The sequence below is a fragment of the Mytilus edulis genome, chromosome 3 (genome assembly GCF_963676685.1).
Source record: "Mytilus edulis chromosome 3, xbMytEdul2.2, whole genome shotgun sequence".
NCBI lineage: Eukaryota > Metazoa > Mollusca > Bivalvia > Mytilida > Mytilidae > Mytilus > Mytilus edulis.
This window is the reverse complement of record NC_092346.1, coordinates 80,232,794-80,257,081: the sequence shown is the minus strand read 5'-3', so window position 1 is coordinate 80,257,081 and position 24,288 is coordinate 80,232,794. Positions and strand designations below refer to the sequence as shown.

Genomic DNA, 24,288 nt, shown 5'->3' with positions numbered 1-24,288 from the left:
AAGAAATCTGTATTATTTTTATAGAAAAAATAAACTTTACACATAATTGTCCCTCCAAGATATTTGAGAAAATTGCAAGAGGAAGAACCAATATGTTCAGTCAGCTATTGATTAAATGAGCTAGGAACTTGAGGATCCTAGTAAATTCACCACTCAAAAAACAACTTCTGCTTACTTTAGATTCGTATGGCTTTGTTTACCATTAGAAGGATTCATATCGAAAATATTACATAAAATTTCCGTACCAAACATAATGCAGGTTGGCCTATAGTTTCAAAAGATCATGTCAAAAGGAACATTTTCTCTAACATTCTTTCCCTATCCTTTGGGGGCATTTTGAAGAATAAATTAAAAACCAGATACACTTATATATGCGATTAAGAAGTTTAAGTTTTTATGCCCATTTATAGGAATAATGTTTTCTGGTATGTGCGTCCGTTCGTCCGTCTGTCCGTCTGTCCCGCTTCAGGTTTAAGTTTTTGGTCAAGGTAGTTTTGGATAAAGTTGAAGTCCAATCAACTTGAAACAGCACACATATTCTCTTTGACATGATCTTTCTAATTTAATGCCAAGTTTCACGGTCCACTGAACATAGAAAATGATAGTACGAATGGGGCATCCGTGTACTAAGGATATATTCTTGTGATTAACGTTAAACCTCAGGTGGTACAGATATCGATGCCATGCATGTTTGCCACTAGATTGAAAAGATGATGCTTGTTTGATAAAGCGTTTCTAAAAACCAAAAATGAAACCTGTGCATTCATGATTTGAAACAATACTTATTTGATAAATGACGAATATGAAGTAAATGTTTGATCTGTCAGTCACATTTATCTTCTAATGAAAATCAAAGGAGTAGCATGTGTTGACCATTCAAGGTCAAGTTGGAACAAAATTGACCAAATTTGGTCAAGAAGTGCCAGAGACAAGAAGATGAAAAGGTGATTTACTATTCGATTTAAATGGAATCCAAATGCCACGAATACCTCAATGTGGGTCGTACTATCGGTCAGCGGAGAGAATGATTGTAGGATGTCATCAAATCATTAATCCATCAATTTGCACACAACACTTGTGCCTGGAAGACCATTTATCAAGAATGTCCTAAACCAAAAGTTTAGAAAGCAAACATTCATATTTCGATGGTCAAAGACCAACAGAAAACAAGAAAGGGATTTGGAGAGTAAATCCTCTATATTATAACCTTAATTGGTATAATGCGTTAATATTACAGAATGATATGAACATACAAAGTGAAGTTTGAAATATTCCCGTGTATGAAAAGTAAAAAGAATCAATATGTAATCTTGTTAAACACGATAAGAACTGTGAGATTTGACAGTTGCATTATACTCTTATCTAGACCTGCACTGATATTCCCGACAAGAATTAATTTCTTGGAATTCATTAACGTCAATAAAAGAAGTATTTCTTCTGTTGTTACGTAATGGCTTACAGGGAAAGTGTCAAGATTAACAACTGGTACCATTTTAATTAATTCATTAAAAGTTATGAGGCGTTATTTGAGGTAGGCTTGTCAGAAAGAACGTAATTTCCCAAGGGTAACTTTTACATCACATTTGATCCGCGGTTTTATAGAAAGTAAGAATTAAGTTCAAAACATAAAAAAAATGCCAAGACAAAATTTACATACTGACAATTTAATAAATAATCAAAAAGCAAATAACATATTTTGTAGGAATACCTCTTGTTATGTGGTAAAAAGTAAATTCACAAAAAAAACGGAACTCCGAGGAAAATTCAAAATGGAAAGTCCCAAATCAAATTGCAAAATTAAAAGCTCTAACACATCAAACGAGTAGATAACAACTATCATAAGCCTTACTTGGTACAGATATTTTCTTATGTAGCAAATGGTTGATTAAACTGGGTTTTAAAACTAGTTAAACCTCTCACTTGAATGACAGTCGCATCAAATTCAATTTTATTGACAACGATGTGTGAACAAAGCAAACAGAGCTAAGAAGTTCCCCTTCCCTTTCATGAATATGACCTACCGAATTAGACTATTTACCGGATTTGTAATCACATAAGCAACACGACGGGTGCCAGGAGCAGGATCTGCTTACCCTCCCGGAGCACCTGAGATCACCCCTAGTTTTTGGTGGGGTTCGTGTTGTTTATTCTTTAGTTTTCTATGTTGTGTCGTGTGTACTATTGTTTTTCTGTTTGTCTTTTTCATTTTTAGCCATGGTGTTGTCAGTTTGTTTTAGATTTATGAGTTTGACTATCCCTTTGGTATCTTTCGTCCCTCTTTTAGAGAACATGTAAATATAAAAGGTTAACGAACCGACGACGTACTACGACGACTAACGCCAAGTAATGAACAGGTGGGTCAGAGACTGTGTCTCTCGCTGAGTTGAACTGTTAAACAAATAAGATATACGGCAATGTTTCCAGATAATATAAAATAAAAAAGCTAATATGTAACAATTTAGGAAGTTGCTAATAAATATAAATGGAATTATTTCCTTTCATTGTAGGTGTTACTACACAAACACTAAGAAAAATAAACACGAAAGTTAACCAAACAAAGCAACAATTTGTTTTAGAAAATGTTATTACAGTGCGACAACTGTTACTTAAAAAATATAATTTATAACAAAAATTCTTACCTGGCTAATAAGTTCTACAGACATCATTTGTCACGATCTTAAAGTTTAATGACAAACACTTAATTACATGCTACTAAATGATTCGATCAAATATTGGTACAAATATAAATTTAGTATGTCTGAACAGTTTAATGTTTCACAAACAGTATTTAAACCATTAAACACACGCGTGACACTTTGTACCAGTAATTAAATAACTCCCATTGTACTTAATAGATTGATTAAAATTATTACTTTATCTGTATCAAATATTCCATTCGATTCATATAGATTATGTAGTCCTTAAGTTATACAAAATCAGAGGTTAAATCTCAATTTACAAATAAACTGATTTGATCTGCTTTGATAACCAGCTAATATTCAATTGTCCTAATCTCCATTGACGAGACGACAGTGAAGCAATTTAATCGTGTAGCGACCGCCCTTAACATGGTACAGTAAGAAGTTGGCCTCATCTAGTTTTTTTAATAAAATTAGATTACGTTATCTACCAGTCTATTCTAGATGGAACACTTTGACAACTTTTATTGACACAAGTGTCAAATGTCCTTTGTTTTACTGCCATCTAGATTGCTTCGAGTGTTAATATCATTCCTTTATTAAAGGTCTTTACAAATGGTTTCCATTATTTCGATACTATTCACGAATATTTCAAACGTTAGTGTCGTTTGCTCGGTATATTGAAGGGTTGTTTATACTTGGATATGCCTACATATAAACTTTATTAACATTGTTTACAAAAAGAGAAGTGGTATAATTGCTAACCAGACAACTATAATCCTGTTACAAAACGGTTTTCAAAACTACTGTTTTCAATATATATTTAAATTTAGCTGATACGAATTACATATTATATTTTAACTTTAAATATAGAATTCTTAAATGTTAGCATCTGGCCTTGTCTCCCGGGTCAGTGGGTTGGTTGAGCATTAACACACATTAAACACCGCCTCATTCTTTCAGTGCCTGTCCAAAGGCCAGAAAACCTGTACTCGGGTGGATTTTTTGGGGGGTGCTGTCTACCATTTTTGTTTTTTGTCTATTTTTTTTCCTTAATTTTCTTTTAAAATTCATATTGTCATAACAGGCCTTTTAAAGGTTACAATATGCGGCATCAGTTTTGCTCATCGTTGAAGTCTTTACGTTGACATGTTTTGTTCACACCTTTATCTATAGCTGTGTCGTTGGCAATCATACCCCATCTCCCCCTTTACAAAAACATTATTTCATTGATGGTTTATCCTTTGTTTAGGAAAGAACATTGTTAAGTAGCAATCCAAATGTTTTGTACGAAACCCAACAACACTATACAATGTCATTTAGTTTGCGTTAAAATATACAACAACATTTATTGATATAAAAGTAATTAATCTTTTGTCTTACCTCAATCTTTTTCATTTGTTACTTCAATTCTGGATACACCATCGTAATCGTCATATGCATTTAATAATTCTCAATACTGCCAATAATCTTCCAAAGTACTTTAGTCAGTGAAAAATTAAGTTGATTTAAATTTAGCTATTAAGTCTAAAGTGATCCTGCATTAATCTGAATTATAAGTTTAAAACTATAATTGGATTTATGAAACTTTAAAACAAGATTATAACTGTGTTAAAGAAAGCATCGATAGCCTTGCTGGTTTACACCACTTAACCGTTCATTGAATTGCCTTTTTGGTATAAATCATCATCCTTGCTGGTATACACCCATTGCCTTGCCTATTGGTTTATATTTTAAATTATTACATTATTTTAAATAAATCTGTTTTTCGAAAGAGGCTAAAAGTTACTCTTCTGAACCAATTTTCCTCAATAATTTAATTTACATTATTATATGCATTTCTGAAGATCGAAATTTACTTGTTGCTGATACAAACAAGTCCATGATCATAGTCTCTAAGCTTAGAGAAAAAAATGTGTGCTCAGAACCTAATAACAGGCTAATAATCATTTGTAACAGTAATAATAGACATTGATAGTAAATTATGAATTGATTTAATATCCATTACAATATCAAATAACACACTAAATTAGTTATACAAAAATCAATTGATTTAGTGTCATACGTGTCCATAATCGATTGTAGCAGTCATCTATTCATTACGGAAAATCCCCTAACATTCAATTCTAAAAACTCTTTCGGACACGAACACAATGGATTTAGATTAATTACATCTTTAACTAACTCTGTTTCATACTTCACACAATGTACAATTATCAAGGCGAGTTATAGATTGACCACCTCTTCCCTTTTTCTTCACTTTTATGTAACACTGCAGTTTCTTTATCCCCCCACCTATTTTCAATGATTACGCGGGTTTTATGAATACCATTACCATCATTTATTTGAAGCTGTTTATTATATATGTCTCCAATCCACAAATGTGACAGATCCATAATGTCGTACTAATGCTCGCCCAAATACGTTTCATGCATCATATTTTCATTAAATCATGATCATCTGGCATGTACATAAACTCAAAAGAGACTACTAAATTTTGGTAATTTATATAAACAAGCTTTCAAACATTAGCTATTTGCTGCAATTTCACGTTCCAAAAGTCCATTTCATTTGTCGAAAGTAGATGTTAGATGCATCGTTCATTAAACTGTCGTAAACTCCAAACAGTACGCATTAACATGGATTCTCTGTAAATATCAACCATGCAACATATAGGTCGTGGCACGCATAGTCTCAGAAAAGCTTCAAACTTTGTCAGTTAATACAATTTTATGTATAAATGAAAAAAAAATATTGATATTGTTGCTATGGACCATGGTTGCCATGGTAACAGGATATTCTAATTTTACCTTCAAAATTGCTCTTTTTCAACTATGAAATAGGTCTACTTTGGGCATTAATATCCACTTAAATAGCAATATATTGGTAAAAATACCTATAATTTATATGAATATCATTACAAATTGATATAATGATTGAACTTAAAAATATAAAATATTTTATGTTACCCTGATTTGATCCTTGGATACATGGAAGACTTCAACAGGTATATAAAATACCTAATTTAGACAGTTTTTGAGGATGTGTAGCAAACTAACGCATCCATGTTGGAATATGGCATTATACTTTCCTTTGGGGCAACATATTATAGTTTCGATATATGGAATAAAATTCTTGGGGATCTTGTTTCCAAGAGCGGTAACCATGGAAACAAAAAAGTTAAATTTTCAAATTTTTATCAGTTTTTTCATTAAAAAATGCAATTAAAAAGTTAACTAATAACTTATTTAATCTTACATAACCGTTTGTTTATTATTTAAAGGAGAAATTCAACTTAATGACAAATAATAGGTCTGTTGCTATGGAAACGGTGCTTTCAAAATTGCAATTTTTTTTCATTGATTAAGTAGGATATGGGGAAAAATTCTAGAAATGACACACATTGAGCCAATGTACTTTCGACATTATTATTTTATTGTTATATGTGAAGATACAGAACATGCTACAATTCAGTTTCATAAAGAAATCAAAATTTATTACTGCAAATTTAACATCTCTAGAGCTAAGAGATACAGTAAGAATTAACACACAAATAATTTTGTAAATGCTATATTGATATATATTTTTGATAGAACGTTTTTAAAATGATATGAAATAGCTAATTTTTAATAATAAAAAATAAAAATGTAGTTGATCTACCACTAGCAGTTAATTGATTGATTGATTGTTGGTTGCTTACTAGCAGTTAATTATTGTGATATTCTTTTAAACAGTATCCTTTTGTCTTACAGTAAGTCATGTAATATTTATTGCAGGTTAATCTCAGTGGGGTGGATCTTACTGTGCGTGTATTAACGACAGGGTTCTGGCCTACACAGTCAGCAACACCCAGATGTAATATACCTAGTGCAGCACGTACAGCCTTTGAAAATTTTAGAAGGTATGAATAACCACTATTAAAAGTCCTTATTTAGATGAGGAGTTCTTAATTTGATCTGTAGATGGCAAGGGGCATTTTAGGTTGGTGAGTATTGGAAGGGGTAGGGTAAACCATTTTCATCAGTTCTGTCTGTCCATCTGTTGTTGACACTTAAATGATGAAATATAAAAAAATCGAAAGATTTCCGTTTATTTGTGTTTTTCGGTTTTGTTTGTGTCTAGGTAATGCGGGGTTCACACATTGCCGATTATTGCTCCCGTTTGAGATCAGACAGCGATACGACACGAAAAAAGAAAAAGTCGGATTAGTATCCTCAATTATCTGGAATGTCCTATTATTGTCTGAACGCAGTCGTTTTAGTTCGTAACATATTCCTACTGGTTGGGAAGGGTCCGAATAGTTCGGCAAAGCACCCCGACAATTAGGTGCGTCCCGTAACATTCGGGGAAACTCAGCCGATTTTGTCTAGTCGGATTACAATCGTGTCTATGTCGTGACAGATTCTGCTGTATCGGATTAAATTCCTAACAATGTTCTGTGTATTCGGGAAGGTGTCCTGTGGAACGGGAATGATCTGGAAAAAATTTCATTGCTGTTTTTCTGCCGATTCAGTCCAGATTGCATCCAGATCTTGTCGATTGCGAACCGTTTTTGCCGAAACCGTTCCGAAACAGTCCCGTTATTAATTCTAAATTCGTCAATGATACCCACGTCAGAGTCCCGACAATTACAGAATACAATACGACTGAGACCAGACAAAGCCGTTTGCAATGCGATAGAGCGGACCGTGATAGGATTACGTTCCGACAGTACCTGATCATCCCGAGTATGCCGACAGTTTTCGAACGGATAACTTCCGTCAGCGTCGGTTCACTGTCTTGTCACTATCTGATCTCTGTCGGATTACATTCGGTAGAATCGGGACGCAGTCGTGACAGACTCGGTCGAATTTTACCTGGCTAAAGATACAAATCGGATTAGAAGCGGATTTAGAAAGGGATTATCGGGATAAATTCGCTTGGAAACGGCTGAATATCGACGCTTCCTGAACAATATCTGATTGTTGTCGTGATTAAATTATTTTTTTTACAAATTTTAATTTAAGTTTGAATTTCCATCCACGATTCATAGGATCTTGATCAGACTTTTAATAAATTTTAATCGGGAATGGTCCTGTCAAGGACGGCAGTAAAAATCGTGAATGTGTGACCCCAGCTTAAGATAGCTGAAACAATAATGAGATGAAGTTTAACATATTAGTACAGAACAAACCATCAAAAAATGATGGCCCTTGCTTGCTATTGCATGTACACCCCTTGTATATGCCTACAGTACTAACCATACAGCAAGTTTCAAGTTTAGGAAAATTCCATATCTGATGTAGATATCAGACGAACGTTAGTGAATATTGTTGACGGTCATATGGTTATCTTCAGCTGTTACCTTGCTCGTCCTTTGGTCTCTGGAGGTAGCTGTCCTATTGGAAATCTTCATTTACCACATCTCTTTATTTAAATAAATATAGAATTTGAGTTTTATGGGACATTTAGCTAAAATGTCTTTACTAAGTTTAAAACTAGAAATACTGTAAACAATTTATGATGTCGACTACAGAATCTTGAAATAGATCAATTCAGTCAAGAAATACATCCTGTTCTTGGAAGAATAATAGAAATTGAAATCAAATAATTGTGAAATATCGACAACCCTCATAAGTGATTGATAGATGTACTTTCATTCTGACATTTGAATCCGAAATTGCAATGGGACTCACAAATTGGTCATTATTGACAAATACAGACATGTAATTTGGGCTTGACAATGATTGAAGACGTTGTAATCTATGGCAAGCCGTTCTCGTCAAAACTATGTTTAAACCCTTTTTTCGAAAAAAAATACACACTTAGATTTAAAAACCTAAAATAACACACTGAGAAATCGAAATTACACACTGAGATTTAAAAAAAATAAAAAACACACACTGAGAATTCAAAATAAGACACTGAGATTTTAAAAAGACAATCTAATTAAAAACCGATCTCTCATCGCTCCTGTTTCTGATATGTCGCGTGGGAGATCTAACGAAACCCGCTTTGAGGTCACATGTGAGTGACCTCGTAGGTGTGTCTTTTTCGACCAATGAAATTGAGTCTTCCACGATCTTGGAAGTTTAACGTAAGGCAAAGGGATGTAACTCATTTTATTTACGACGAAATCGTCAGTCAAAATAATTCATAAACTTTTTTGATTGGCTTATTAATAGGTCGTCAACTCATTTGCATATCTTTATAAATTCATAACTTTTAGTTCACTCACATGTGACCTCAAAGCCGGTTTCGTTAGATCTCCCAAGCGACATATCATAAACAGGAGCGATAAGAGATCGGTTTTTAATTAGATTGTTAAAAAGACACACTGAGATGAAATCAATTGAAAAACACACACTGAGATGAAATAAATTGAAAAACACACACTGAGAATTGTTAATTACACACTGAGATTTCAAAAATACACACTGAGATTAATAATTCAACAGATTAATATCTTGATCTGAAGAACTCTTGTCATTATAATGAAATGCGATTCCTTCAACCAACATTCGTAATAAATTTCAAGACTTAACATCGCTCATATTCATAAGTTTGTTGCCTATAATTCAGATCATTACTACCAGTAATTAAACACGTGTCCCTTTTCAAAAGTCTTCCAACTGTTTCCCTGATTTCGCTAGTTAATCTTTTATATTTTTGTTACGTTTATATGCTAAAATAGACACTTGAGTAAAAATTTCACTGCTTTCTTTTGCAGATTGTTCCAATGTTTTCTAATAATTTAATAAAGTTTTTCACCATTTGGTTATATTTTGTAATAAGAGTAAGTGGGTATTTTTCTTGTTCTTGTATTTCTAAAGTTTTTTTTATTAATAATTTGGAACCAAATCGAAGGACTAACGAGTTATGTCCCCTTGTTGTTTTAAGCTTGTAATAGATTCAGATTAAGTATGCTAATTAGATATGTGCGCATAAAAAGTCCGCACAAATCTCAGTGTGTAATTTTAAATTCTCAGTGTGTAATTTCAAATTCTCAGTGTGTGTTTTCAGTTTATTTATTATCAGTGTGTCTTTTTGAAATCTCAGTGTGTAATTTTCAATTCTCAGTGTGTAATTTTCAATTCTCAGTGTGCGTTTTGAAGTTTTTAAATCTCAGTGTGCTTTGTTGTAATTCTCAGTGTGTAAAATTTTCGAAAAATGGTTTAAACATAGTTTTGACGAGAACGGCTTGCCATAGTAATCAATATCCGTATGTACAAGACATTTACTGAATTGTAACGTAAGATGTACCATTGTTAAAAGAGACCGTTAAGTAATTGCAAGTTTGCAATTCCGCTGAGCGCAAAAGTTGCCTTAATTGTGGAGGTAGGCATGGTAAGTAAAAATGAAGTTGATAACGTTGTTGGTATTGGTTCTTTGATATTTGTCATAAAAATAGAGCACCTCTGTTGAAAAAGTTATGCCCCATTTGATACAAATATCCTCAGGGGTTCCTCAAGGGAAATCAATTTTCCGTACTGGTATTTTTTTTCCCAATATTCTCTTAGTTTCATTTTTTCGTTAGTATAAATATCCCCCCCCCCCCCCCCCCCGATCCTCATACTTGCACTTATCTACACTCCATGCAGAAAGCGTCCATCATTTCATTTATCATTTCCCTCCATCAATATTCCAAATTTGAAAGTTGATTTAACTTATTTATCACTGGAATATCAACAGCTTATGAATTCAGTCGATTCTTATTTACATCAATATAAAATCATAAAACAAACTACATTTAGGTCAAGGTTATTCGATTTTTATGCCAACATAAAAAACATGAAAGTGTTAAGAAATCAATGCCGGATGTAGTTACAGTAATGACGTTTAAATAGAAAATAATAATTCGTTCATTTTAATTTTGTAATATAAAACGTTTGTTTTTCTTTCTTATATATACAGAATTGATGTGATACCACCCTTTTTATGTGAGAGACACATCCAAAGCACAATTGTCGACTGCCAAAAATATCTACTGTGCTACATCCCTCAAGACTTATATATGTAGTCGCTCGAGTGGTTTACTTGTTTCGAGAGTTCCGAAATTTTACAACAAATCTTAGATTCATTACGACATTGTTTACTTGGTGTGAAAGTTCCGACATATTTCATGCAATCCATTCGGGATTCGTTACTTCTGTGATAATTTCGTTTTATTTCATATGTTTTATATCAGATATAAGAAAGCACCAATTATAAATTGTTCTGAATTACTTACGTCCTTATAAGAAAGCACCAATTATAAATTGTTCTGAATTACTTACGTCCTTATCTAGCTAGAGCTGTTTTACAAAAAGGTATTTTTAACGTGAAACATATGTAACAACATGATATGTATCTAAAAAAAAAATATTAACCTAAAACAATAAAACATCTTTTATAATAACTATCGAGTAAGACTAACAATTTCGGTATTGGCAGGAATTATAACGCTTTTAAAAACAATTCCCCGTTGATAAATTTAGAAATTGTTAAGAGATTATTAAGAAATGAATGCTTCTTTTTGTATGGGATGTAAGAGTATTGACCGAAGCACATATTCAAGGTGTTTCTCCCTTCATATATTATCTGAGTGGACACATTTTAATGGTGACCTGAACATTGTTAATAACACTGAATCCACAAATCCCTAAAAAAAAACTGATGGAGTCAGTCGAGAATTATGCCAGGCAATGGGCTAAACCCCATAAAAGACGTGGATACTACTTCCGAATGGGTAATGGCAGGGGGTCGTTTATAGATCTTTAAAGACCCAAATGTTGCAAAGCACATGCCCAAGGTCCATTACAAATATTTTTTTGCCCCCCCGCAGTTAAAACCCAAAACATGATTTTTCTGCGTAAATCATATCATATCATCTGCTGAATAAAGAAATTAGGTATTGACAATTCTATTGGACACTCTGCATATACCCCTTCTACCAAAGACGAAGAAACTTGATCTTCCTTCACGGTAACGGATACCTTGATCACATTAGAGTCCTTTCGAAGTTATATCGACATTAATTTTAAAGTAGTTGTTCTATACATAAATTTCCATTAATGGTAGCCCAACGGTGACAATTTGGCGACACTTGCTCATTTTAATCAAGCAGACACTTTTTTAGTCGATTGATTAGATAATTCCCGCGGCACGCAGTAAAGAGTGAATTTATTGTCTTCTCGGTAAGGCAAGGTATTTCCGAGGCGTATGAATTTTTGGCGCCAAAAGTGTAGTGGTAAATAGATAGGTATATAAGTATCACTTCCAGCCTTGCGTTCGTACTGTGTACATCAAATTTTTTCATAAGCATAAAGAATGCTCAATTTGACAATTGTTAATGGTCTGTTATATATAATTTTTATATATATGGTATGGCTATATAACCGTAATCGGATTTGGATTATATGTTGTGTCTTATAAATTTTTTTATAGCCGTAGTCTTCGGACTAAAACTCCCTTTTATTTAGTTAGATTGAGCATTTTTTGTACATGCACATTTATGTTTTATAAGTGCGGTCCAACACTTGAGTTTCGCATGGCATTGACAAAAGGACTCGGGTTTCCAAATTGGTTTTTCCTGATCGGCCACGAAACAGTATTTTGTGTGTTTTGAATATTGATAATTTGGAAGATGATGGAAAATAGTATTTTGTATATATGTTATGTTGTTATAATATTGCTGTATTGTTATAAAAGCGGCAGCTCAGAAAAGATATACGCAGCGAGCTAGACAACAAACTTAAGTTTGTAGTTGAGTTATTTTTCTTAGATGCTAAGGTACATAATTATATAGAGAAGACACATAATTCCCGTGAATTTTTTTTCATAATCGATACACAACGCTACATGTCATCAACTTAATAAGACCAATTTTATCCGCAATCTAAGCCGGTCTTCAGAATTATTTTGAAACTACTTTATACTAAGGGCAGTGTGAATAAGATGTAAATACCTAAAAAATCCAATTTAGTTGTTAATTTACTTTCTACGCAGTATCTTTTGGAAAAATAATACTTGTTTTTTTTTAAATTTTAATCCTTATTGGTCCTTGTTAGAGTTCGAATAGTCTTAGAGATCTTTGTAATACTGTTAAATTCATATTTCGTGCACTAAAATTAAGATCTGACATGTTGTAATATGTTTCACACTGTGTATTGTATATATTGTAGGCATATAGGTAATTGTTATGACTTTGGTAAATAAAGATCAATGTATTATTTACTGTCTTACATTATTACCGAAAGATTTAATATACTAAAACTATTTGGATTCTACAGTATTCATAGAGCAACTTGTCTATGATAATGCTGATTTTGTTTTTTGCATTATGTATTACGCAATAATATCAGCATACAGACAAAACTATAACTACAGTGTATTCAATATCATTGCAAATTCCAGATGGGTTTAATCTGATTTAAAACAACATTACAAGAAGTGGACACACAATTAAGAAAAGTGTATAAATTACAATTCTCTGAATTAAAAAAATACACCGAAAAATATAAAACGATATTTTAAAAAATGTTTTTATATGTACTTATATACTTCTGAAGGGAGCATACCAGTAATGGTGGAAAATTGATTTGAGTCTATACCAACATGGCACACAGAAATTGTCCAACTAAATGATGGAAAACATTGTTTTAGTCCCCCCCCCCCCCCCCCCCCCCCCGCAGAATATTACAAAGGATTTCTTGCAAATTTGTATCTAATTACACTAACAATTGATCACAATATTGGAATAGTGTCCGTGTTGTCTGTCATAAGGGACACTCACCCGTCAAGGAAATAGAAAAGATAGGAAGCATGCAAAAAAAAAACAGTCGTGAGGCATCCTGCAAGACTACAAATTCAGAGTTACAATGTGTGTTAAAGACATGCTGTTTACTCTAGCACTATCACTTCTCCATGCTAGAATTGAAGAACATCAACGGTTGATTATGTTGTATATGGTGATTTATGGATTGATGCCGTTGAACCCTGCAACCGGTTTCTTATACCTACATGTATAGTAAAGAAACGACGATTTCCTTATACCCATATGAAATAATGGAATAATGAAAGCAAAAGGATTGGTGACTTCAAACATTCCAAAATGAAATATTGTTAAAAAAAGAGCAAGAAACCAAAACAGTAGATCATTTAAGTTTATATATCACAAGTCAAGAGATCCCAAATATTTTTTTTTGCCAAAACATATTTTGTTTAGTGGAACCACCCTTATAAGATAACATCGCATGATTAGAAAGATATCACGGCTGTCGTCCAACAGTTGGACTGACAAATGAGCTAGCCTTCTAGTGCACCTTCATGTATCTCAACGACTAGATCCTACACTATGCAATATACAGATACAGATACAGATACAGATACAGATAGATACAGATACAGATAGATAGAGATACCATTCGTCGCTAATTGGAATAGCTGATCACGAAAACGTATGAAGATAAGTACCAACAATATGCAAAATCTAGTTGATATAAAGCAACAACCCTCTGATGGCTCAATAGGTAGCTCCTATCACATATTACATTAAAAAGGAAATAAATAACTGCAATCATTCATGCTTATTTTACCATATAAAAAAATAATTGCAAGGTGTTTTGCAACAATAAAATTTAATGTTCTGCGGGTGCAGCCATAGATCCGACCGACCCTAGACAGTTGGAGGAAGTATGGACACTATATCCAAGCTTAATAATGCTCCGATTTTTTTTATCTTGATTAAATATTTGACACAGAATGAATGAAGTCATAGAACTGAAAATATCTAAATTACATTTTACCTATTATAGTACCATATACAAAATCTAAATACTCTGTTAGGTACAGCATATTCAAGTACACCAATAATTCAAGTATATCTATATTTATTAATGTACAATGTTAGTTAAGTTTTGGTTTCCGCAAAAGATTTCACGTCGGCATTTCCATTGTCTGCAAAGTTGAATGCACGTTATAGTTGTCTACAGGAAATAATAAGGATCTGTAAAGTGCATCATATAATCAATTAATTGATCGTCAATTGGAACATCTCAGTTAAACAGTAATGCATCATGTTATAGATTATTGAATCGCTTCGAAAACAAATTTTGTTCGTGGATACAGGCATGCACTGGATAAAAGTTGTCAAATGTACCTGGCTTGTAACTACTGGGCTGTTGATACTCTCGGGGCTGGTGATACCCTCGGGATCGAAAGGTCCACTAGCAGTGGAATCGAACCAGTGGTGTAAATAGTTATCAAAGGTACCAAGCTGATAATTTGATACGCTGACGCGCATTTCATCTACAGTCTACGTAAGACTCATCAGTGACGCTCAGATCAAAAAAGGTTTAAAAAAAAAACAAAAAAAAACCAACAAAAAAAACCAAAAAAAAACCAGACAAGCATTAATTGAAGAGCAAAATTCCAAAAAGTTGTGTCAAATACGGCTAAGGTATTCTGTGTCTGGAATAAGAAAATCCTTAGTATTTTGAATAATTCATACTCTTGCAAACAGTTTATTTTATTCTACAATAATTTATAGAAATTACCATATAATTGATATTCATGTAAACACCGAAGTGTTGACTGCTGCATGGGCTGGGGTTACCCTGGGGGACGAAACGTTCACCAGCAGTGTCATCGACCCAGTGATGTAAATAATTATCAAAACGGATATAACTTAACTATTTGATATTATGTATCAAGATTCTTTTTGAAACGTTTAAAAAAATCTCCAGTAAAATAAAACGGTCGGTGGTAGATAAAACGAATCCGACATCCGATCTATTGAGTCCAAACATTACAAGTAGTTCATCGAATGTCTAAAATATAAGATATTCAGATGTTTGTTAGATATTTTTATCTGTCAGATATTAGTAGTACGTACCAAAGATGGTAGTACTACAATTGGACTTTGTCATGTTTGCAGGCATTTTCTTCAAACTTATTTCATTCAAGAACAAGTATGGACACAACATTCAAGCTGGATTCAGCTCTAAATTTGGATTGTGATTAAATAGTTGACACAGCATAGGTTTCTGACACAGAATGAATGTGTTCTAATGAACTTAAAATTTTTGTTTTCTCTTAGAGCAATTCACTATGCTGTTGAATATTAATCCTCTCCAAAAAATGTTTGAAGAAATTTTCTTTTTTATTTATGAAATTTCAAATGAGAAAAATTGAACCCAATTTTTTCATCACATCCCCCTTTCCCTTATTCCAAAACTAATCTCAATTAAAATTTCTAATGGAGTTTGCAACAGTAACTACTCATTTAAATACATCATAAAATATTAAGATGTAAAAAAACTGCTTGTTATCACTGAATGGTAAAGATTATTTTAATTTATCAGTTGGTAGTAAAAAGTGAATATACATTGTATATTGTATATAACAAAGATTTAAGTTGATTCTGGACAAAGAAAGATAACTCCAATTAAAAAAAAATCTTGCTATTGCACAATATTTTGCAATTAGATATTTCTTGCTTACTATTCTGGACAAAGAAAGATAACTCTAATTAAAAAAAAATTTGCTATTTCACAATATTGTGCAATTAGATATTTCTTGCCATTGCGCAATACTGTGCAATTGAAAAGACTTGCTATTGCACAATACTTAATATAATAATTTTAGATCCTGATTTGGACCAACTTGAAAACTGGGCCCATAATAAAAAATCTAAGTACATTTTTGGATTCAGCATATCAAAGAACCCCAAGATTTCAATTTTTGTTAAAATCAGACTAAGTTTAATTTTGGACCCTTTGGACTTTAGTGTATACCAATTTGAAAACAGGACCAAAAATGAAGAATCTACATACACAGTTAGATTTGGTATATCAAAGAACCCCATTTATTTAATTTTTGATGAAATCAAACAAAGTTTAATTTTGGACCCCGATTTGGACCAACTTGAAAACTGGGCCAATAATCAAGAATCTAAGTACATTTTTAGATTCAGCATATCAAAGAACCTAACTGATTCATTTTTTGTCAAAATCAAACTAAGTTTAATTTTGGACCCTTTGGACCTTAATGTAGACCAATTTGAAAACAGGACCAAAAGTTAAGAATCTACATACACAGTCATGACAGTTAGATTCGGCATATCAAAGAACCCCAATTATTCAATTTTGATGAAATCAAACAAAGTTTAATTTTGGACCCTTTGGGCCCCTTATTCTGTTGGGACCAAAACTCCCAAAATCAATACCAACCTTCCTTTTATGGTCATAAACCTTGTGTTTAAATTTCATAGATTTCTATTTACTTATACTAACGTTATGGTGCGAAAACCAAGAAAAATGCTTATTTGGGTCCCTTTTTGGCCCCTAATTCCTAAACTGTTGGGACCTAAACTCCCAAAATCAATACCAACCTTCCGTTTGTAGTCATTAACATTTTGTTTAAATTTCAATGATTTCTATTTACTTAAACTAAAGTTGTTGTGCGAAAACCAAGAATAATGCTTATTTGGGCCCTTTTTTGGCCCCTAATTCCTAAACTGTTGAAACCAAAACTCCCAAAATCAATCCCAACCGTTCTTTTGTGGTCATAAACCTTGTGTCAAAATTTCATAGATTTCTATTAACTTAAACTAAAGTTATAGTGCGAAAACCAAGAAAATGCTTATTTGGGCCCTTTTTGTCCCCTAATTCCTAAAATGTTGGAACCAAAACTCCCAAAATCAATACCAACCTTCCTTTTGTGGTCATAAACCTTGTGTTAAAATTTCATAGATTTCCATTCACTTTTACTAAAGTTAGAGTGCGAAAACTAAAAGTATTCGGACGACGACGACGACGACGACGACGACGACGCCGACGCCAACGTGATAGCAATATACGACGAAATTTTTTTCAAATTTTGCGGTCGTATAAAAAGTGCATAACTGCAAAATGTTCTTGATTTGTAAATGCTTGCACTTCCAACATTTTAGATATTTCCCCCTACGAGATCGTAAATAACGAGTGCCTAGTTTCAGCATTTTCCAGTTGATCGGGTTGAAAAATATGATACATACGTGTAATACATTGAAACTGATTTTTTTTATTTGTACTACAATAACCAATTACTTTGGAATTAATAAATATTCATTAATGGTGTGACTTTGTTATTAAGGTTGAATTTGATTATAAATGACGATCTCAACTCCATTTATTATCACAAGAACTTGATGGATTAATAGCACAGAACAATTGATTAACATTGGAATTACATTGGAAGTCAAACAAGAAGTGTTTAGATTTGACTACAAAGTATTTACTTGTTAAATCGACTCACTAGAATTAGAATTGATTATATGCAAACAGCAATCTTATAAAACAAATCTCATGCTTGGTATTCTAATGTTTGAATACAATCAAATTATCTGTTTCACAGATCAAGATGGACTTGTTCAAATTGTTTTTGCCTCAATCATGTCCCCTTTTCCTTGTACGTGACATCCCGGATTAGACTTAATACCGAATGTATACTTACATGAGCAACACGACGGGTACCACATGTGAAGCTGGATGTGTTAATCCTGCCGGGGTACTGAGATCCCCCTGTTTATTAGGTTGGGTTCGTGTTGCTCATCTTTAGTTTGTTAATGTTTTCATAAACTGTTGTCCGCATTTTTGTTGGTTTTTTTGTTTTGCTATGGCGTTGTCAATTTGTCTTCGAGATGAGTTTGATTATCTCATTGCCATCTTCCACCTTTCTACAAAACTACTGGTATCATTTTTACATTAAATGAAAAGCTATTAAAATTACTAGTCTACAACTAACAAGTATTCTGAGAGTATTGCATGGCTATTTACAATACTACCGGTTAAAATTAATTTTCCTAAGACAACATGCTAACTTGATGTATTATTTTTCGTGTTGTAAACTATATACGAATTATCAAATCATTATCTTCAAGGATGACGATTAAAGTGTTGAAAAACTGATTATTTGCGTGAAATTTATAAGTCCGAGGACCATAACTCTGTAAAATAATCATCCGAACCAAACAAAATTTTAAATTGATCTGTAACTAGTTATGGTTAAAGTATATTCAAAAAGAATAAAGGGTTTTTCAATAAGAGTTTTGGTTGAATGACAGGTGAAAAATAAGACTGGAAATTATACCCGGATTAAATTTTCTGTAGTATTATTTAGCATAGCATGTTAACATGTGCAACTGACATTTAGTTAATGTAATTGTGAATCATTTGAACTCTTACTTGTGTGTTTGCCATTTGTGCAATTATGAAATTTTGGATTGAATGGCTGTATACTACAACATGAGCTTAACTATGAAATGTAGTTTTATAAGAATAGAGTCCATCCATTCATTCACATGTTTTGGATTCAGATTCAATAAAATATTGAATCTGAATCTGAATCTGTTTTGAAAAGATTGCTGAGTATACTGGTACATAGTTTTGATTTTTAACACTTGGAGATAATAATTTATACAATTTAAGCGAACGCTGGAACAATTTTAAAATTTCCAAACACGGCGCAAAGACTATAAAGATATGCCAAAATAAAAATAGTTATTTACGATGTGAACTGGCACAACTCTAAATTCCCAAAGGTGGTGACTCAAGATATAGCATAGTCCTCGTTGTGATCTATGATGGTGATGGTAAGTTTTTTAAGTTCAGCTTGGACGTGCCCATGTGATCTTAAATGACGACTTACGGGGAGGTCGGGCTTGCAGGTGTAGTCACTACGATGACCATTCATGCGTTTGTTGAATGGCTGTTCTGTCTCGCCAACATACTGCATGCCACATCGACACTGAAGAATGTATACAACATTTTGGGTTTTGCAAGTTACATTACAAAATATTGTGTACACAGACCCAGTGGAGTGGCAAGTAAATGTTTGAGTATTCAGTATTTGTTGGCAAGTCAGACATCGTTTGTTACCACATGACTTGCACCATCCTGTAGTTGAACTGCTTTTATTAGAGGAGACGACAGCTTTCACAAATAAGTCTTTTAGACTTGCTGGTCTCCGAAAAGCTAAGACAGGAGGATCGGGAAAGATTTTGGATAATTTTTTGTGATTGGCAATACTTTGCCAATTGGCACGGATCAAACGTGAAAGGTTAGTAAAGGTGGGATTGTATGTTAAAACAAATGGAACTATTTTGCTGCGCCTCTTCTTTTTGTACTGTAACAGGTCATTGCGGCTGTTATTGTTAGCACGCGCAAACCCCTTATCAATGTCCCATTTCTTATAACCTCGTTTGATTAAAAATCCGCGAAGTTTCTGTAACCGCTGAGTGACAGCCTCCTTAGAGGAGCAAATCCGCTTTACTCTGAGATCTTGACTGTACGGGATACTTTTTGTACAGTGTTTGGGGTGACAGCTTTGGGGAGAAAAGTACTGATGTTTATCTGTAGGTTTACATTAGAGGTCTGTTGATATGACACCGTCCTTTATAGATGTAGTTGTGTCTAAGAAAGATATCTTAGAGTCGGATATTTCATATGTAAATTTAATTGACTGGTGGGCGTTGTTTGCATGTCTGATAAAAGCATCCAATTTTTGTTGGGATTCAATCCATTTCATGTCAAAATCATCGATGAAACGGAACCAAGACAGAGGTTTGGATAAAGATGTTGAAATAATTTGTTTCTCTAATTTGCCAGTGAAAATATTGGCATAAGACGGTGCCATTTTCGTCCCCATCGCTGTCCCGTTTATTTGAAGGTAATTCTCACCATTAAAGGTAAAATTATTGCATTTCATGACCAGAGTAAGCAGCTGGACTAAACATTCGGTAGGTGGTTCTAAAGTGTTGCGCGAGTCCCATATATTCAAAATAATAGTCCCATTTATATTAAATAATATAAAAACATATAGGAACAAATTTTAGAAAGACACCTTATTTATAATGCCGTCATCGGATAAAAACAACAAATCAAAGAATTCAACTTTATATATAGCTAATATAGGACAATGGTGTAGATTAAAAATTACACCACTCCAGACCCTTTTGTTTTCCACATAATTAATATTGCCAATAATTAACAAGTTCCGGGTCGAATCCGATACCGATACCAATAGTATATTCACCTGTTACCTATTACCTTACATGTATGTTAAAAAGTACGAAATAGAATTGTCCAAATCTTAACTTTGATTCGGGGGGAATTGGTCCAATGTCTTTTTTTTAAACTCAGTAAATGAAATGATTATGATAGGAAATGTTATATCTAAAAAGAAAAATATGCCATACATGAAATTTGTAGTTTTATCTTTTTTTTTGTAGATACGTCAGTTCCTTAAAATTATAATAATATGATCAGATAATCAGTTGGAAAATCTCTATGAATTTGTAGCTTTGTTGACCTTCGTGTCCGTTATTGCCATGCTAACTTCGTTACCGTCTCAACATCATTTGTAAGTTACTATACTTGGCAACGATAAAGTGTTATTAATGGTCAAAATAACAAAATAGTCTTTAATAAAAGAAGGAAATTGTGTATTGATTAACCTTTACAATTATATGACCATCTATCAATTTGACTTCCGGTTGATCAATATACTCACTGGAAAGTGTAAAATTGCTGCTGACCTTAGTGCTTGTTTGGATAGATTTTTGTATTTTTTGTTCTGAATTCGTTCATATGAATATAAAACGGCCGTATAGCGTAAAATTGCGAGATCTTGATGAAAGTTATATCAACGAAAATATACCAAGAAGAAATCCATGCGTATAATGAGTTTTTTACGAAGTGCTTCCAGACACTGATTTAGAAATTGTTTATTTGATTTTATATACAGAAATGGACCATACTCTATTTTAGGACGAAATAAAAAAAAGTTATAATTACTATCACGTCACACTGCGTGTAAATTGACTGTTATGACTGTAATATTGACATTTAACTATTTCTGTCTTATAGCTCTTCAACGGTCCTAGGATTTCAAATTTTTGGCTTTGAGCGTTCTTGATGAATGTAATCCAAATGCGGAAAATGCTTCGGATGCATTGAAATTATTAAACGTGTTGTTTTCAATTTTTTACATCACTGGGTCGATACCTCTGCTGGTGGACTATCAAGTCCCCGAGTGTAGCATCAGCTCAGTAGTCAGTACTTTGGTACTGACATGATTTAACAAACTTTTCTAATATTGTCCGTTTATAAATTTTGAAATTATTAAGAAACTAAGGTTTCAACTCCCTCAAGCAAAGTTGACTTTAGATGAATTTGGCTATCAATTTTAGGTATTTTTGTCACATAGCTCTTCAACGGTTTCGGTACTTATACATCCTCCGATTTCAAACGTTTGGCTTTTGGCGTTCCTGATGAAGGTAAATTCAAAAAAGCGCTTCAAATCCAGGAAAGCGCTTCGGACGCTTTGAAATTATTAAACCTGTTGTTTTCAATTTTTTAACTCGAAAATATGTAAAAATGAGACATCACTTCAATGTACAAATTGATACAGTATGTTATAAATATTTGAAGCTTAATATTACTTCTGTAATTTAGAGAAATCTGGACACTTGACGTATTAGTAAAATTCATTTTTTCAGTTTTCCAGTTACCTTGCAAAGATCGCCTTATTTGGAAAATGTAGCTAAAAACTATGTTGTGAATGCTAAAAAAATGTTCTTTTTGCTATTTTTAAAATCATCCCCACAGAATGATTTAGTCTCTCTCATTATTAATAAACAATTATTTTTATTATTAATATAAAAAAAGTATATATACTGGGCGGAAATAGCTGAAGTAATAGTAATATTACATAATTTTATTGATTATGTGTTTTATTTTGATAATAATATGTTACATTTATACCTTTTTTCTTCGGATATTGTGCATAACATTGGCAAGAGTATTATTTTATCTAACATACTATATCTATGTTATTACATATTCAAATGTGTTTGATTCATTCATGTTCTTATTTGGTTTTGTCGATCTTCGTGACAATCCTTCTATTGAATCTTATATCGATAAAATCGTTTGATTTAATTTGATAATATATGTCGAGCTCTGGATAGGCTCTATTTATGTCAAGTTGTAAAATACATATCTGACAGACTAACCTAAAGTCATCTCTCCTTCAATATTATATTCCTTATTTTTCAGTTTTATTGGACTTCCCCTCAGTTTTGAATTGGCCTTGGAGTTCAGTATTCTAAACACAAAATGGGCATATTATAAATATTCGCATACCGTAAAGGAAATACCTCATACATTATTTGAAATTCTCATAAAATTTTAAGATTTTAAAAGTCTTTCCGATTTTCAGCTTTGTCGATAAAATCATACCTGGAAAAAGTGATTTAAATCAAATAAAGTTACATCGTAGTTACTGTGAATACTAGTCATGCTAGTGTAAAGCCAATAACAACCAAAAACATAAATTATGTTCTCCCAGAATAAATATGACTGTAAAGTTTCTTCGATAAAGCTTTCAATTTCTTTAATATCCATTCGTTTGGGAAAAATTGAATTAAAATGGAATTTAGTCATTTATGGAACTTTTAAGTCTCAATATCGTAAACAATAAAAGCACAAGAGATAAATATTTTTTACTGCATGACACATGTTGCAGCCATATTTTTCTAGTTGGTATTCATACATAATCTTTATAAACTGACGTATTTATGTTGTTTAGAATCTTGGATATAGTATTGTGTACTATTAAACACGTATACTGCTGTGTAAATTTAAAGATGTGTTAAACAGTCAAACAGAAATATCATACTTACACGACATTTTGTAACCATCAGAGTTCCATATAACATTTTTTTCAAAACACAAAATTCCTCTCAATAATCACTACACATGAGAATTTGAACAGCACAGTTTTCTATTGATAATCATTACCACCAACAAATAATTACATGTCTCTAAGGTGTTTATGTAAAAAATCTGTGTTTATATCTCATTACGTACAATGATAGAGAAAACTGTTTGACATTAATCATTCCGTAACTACCTGCTTCTATAACATAAACAACTGCGTACTCCAACGTATAGTATCGATCGATTTTTAAAGGCCGTATTCTAGGATTTTAATGGTGTAAAGATGCATAGCTGAAAGGAATCGTTCTAATACACGTGATAACAATATAACCAGATATGAGTTTTTTCCCCAAACAATTATTGATGCATTCCTTCATTAAAACAGAAGGAAAAACACACTCTGCATCTGCTGTGTATTGGGTTATAATAAACTACAGTGAAATCAGCTGTTTCAGATGATTTGAAACATACAATGTGTGTTAAACATGCAAATAGTAGTGGTAATCACCTATGATTATGGAGATAAAAAAAGAACCAAACAAAATCAATACAACTTGAAAACTCAAGTATCGTCGCAGCTGTAATGCATTGATTCTTAATAAAAATAATATGACATGAATATCTATAAGTATGCGAGTATTTCGATATGGATTGGTGAACTTTTTTCTAAAGACAATATCGTTCCAAAACCAATGGCACTAGGGCAGCTGTTAATACCTATTTTCAAAGAAGAAATTAAAAGCAATTATTTAAAAAAAAAAATTGTTCTCTTATCATAGATTTAGAGAACTATTGGAGGTTTTTCCGCACATTAATTCACAATTGTTGAATCGAGATCAATATAGACATGCCATTGTTTTTTCCATTCAAATGGAAAATAAAGTGTTTCGTTGAGCGCAGCCTGATACGACCGCAGAGGTTGAACACTG

At 32.7% G+C, this 24,288-nt stretch overlaps 1 protein-coding gene across 2 annotated transcripts in view; it reads right to left on the bottom strand.

Annotated features, from left to right (window-relative positions):
• The window catches only part of LOC139517577 (thrombospondin-2-like), a 37,404-nt gene extending 13,575 nt beyond the window's left edge, over positions 1 to 23,829 (bottom strand). Inside the window, exons 1-2 of one of the 2 annotated variants that reach the window (XM_071308795.1) lie at positions 23,323 to 23,829; positions 22,654 to 22,745 (exon numbers count right to left, since the gene is read on the bottom strand). The gene's annotated coding sequence lies outside the window, so the exon portion shown is untranslated. The remainder of the gene's footprint in view (positions 1 to 22,653; positions 22,746 to 23,322) is intronic. The other variant, XM_071308794.1, reaches the window with a different exon arrangement.
• Positions 23,830 to 24,288: the final 459 nt, after the last annotated feature.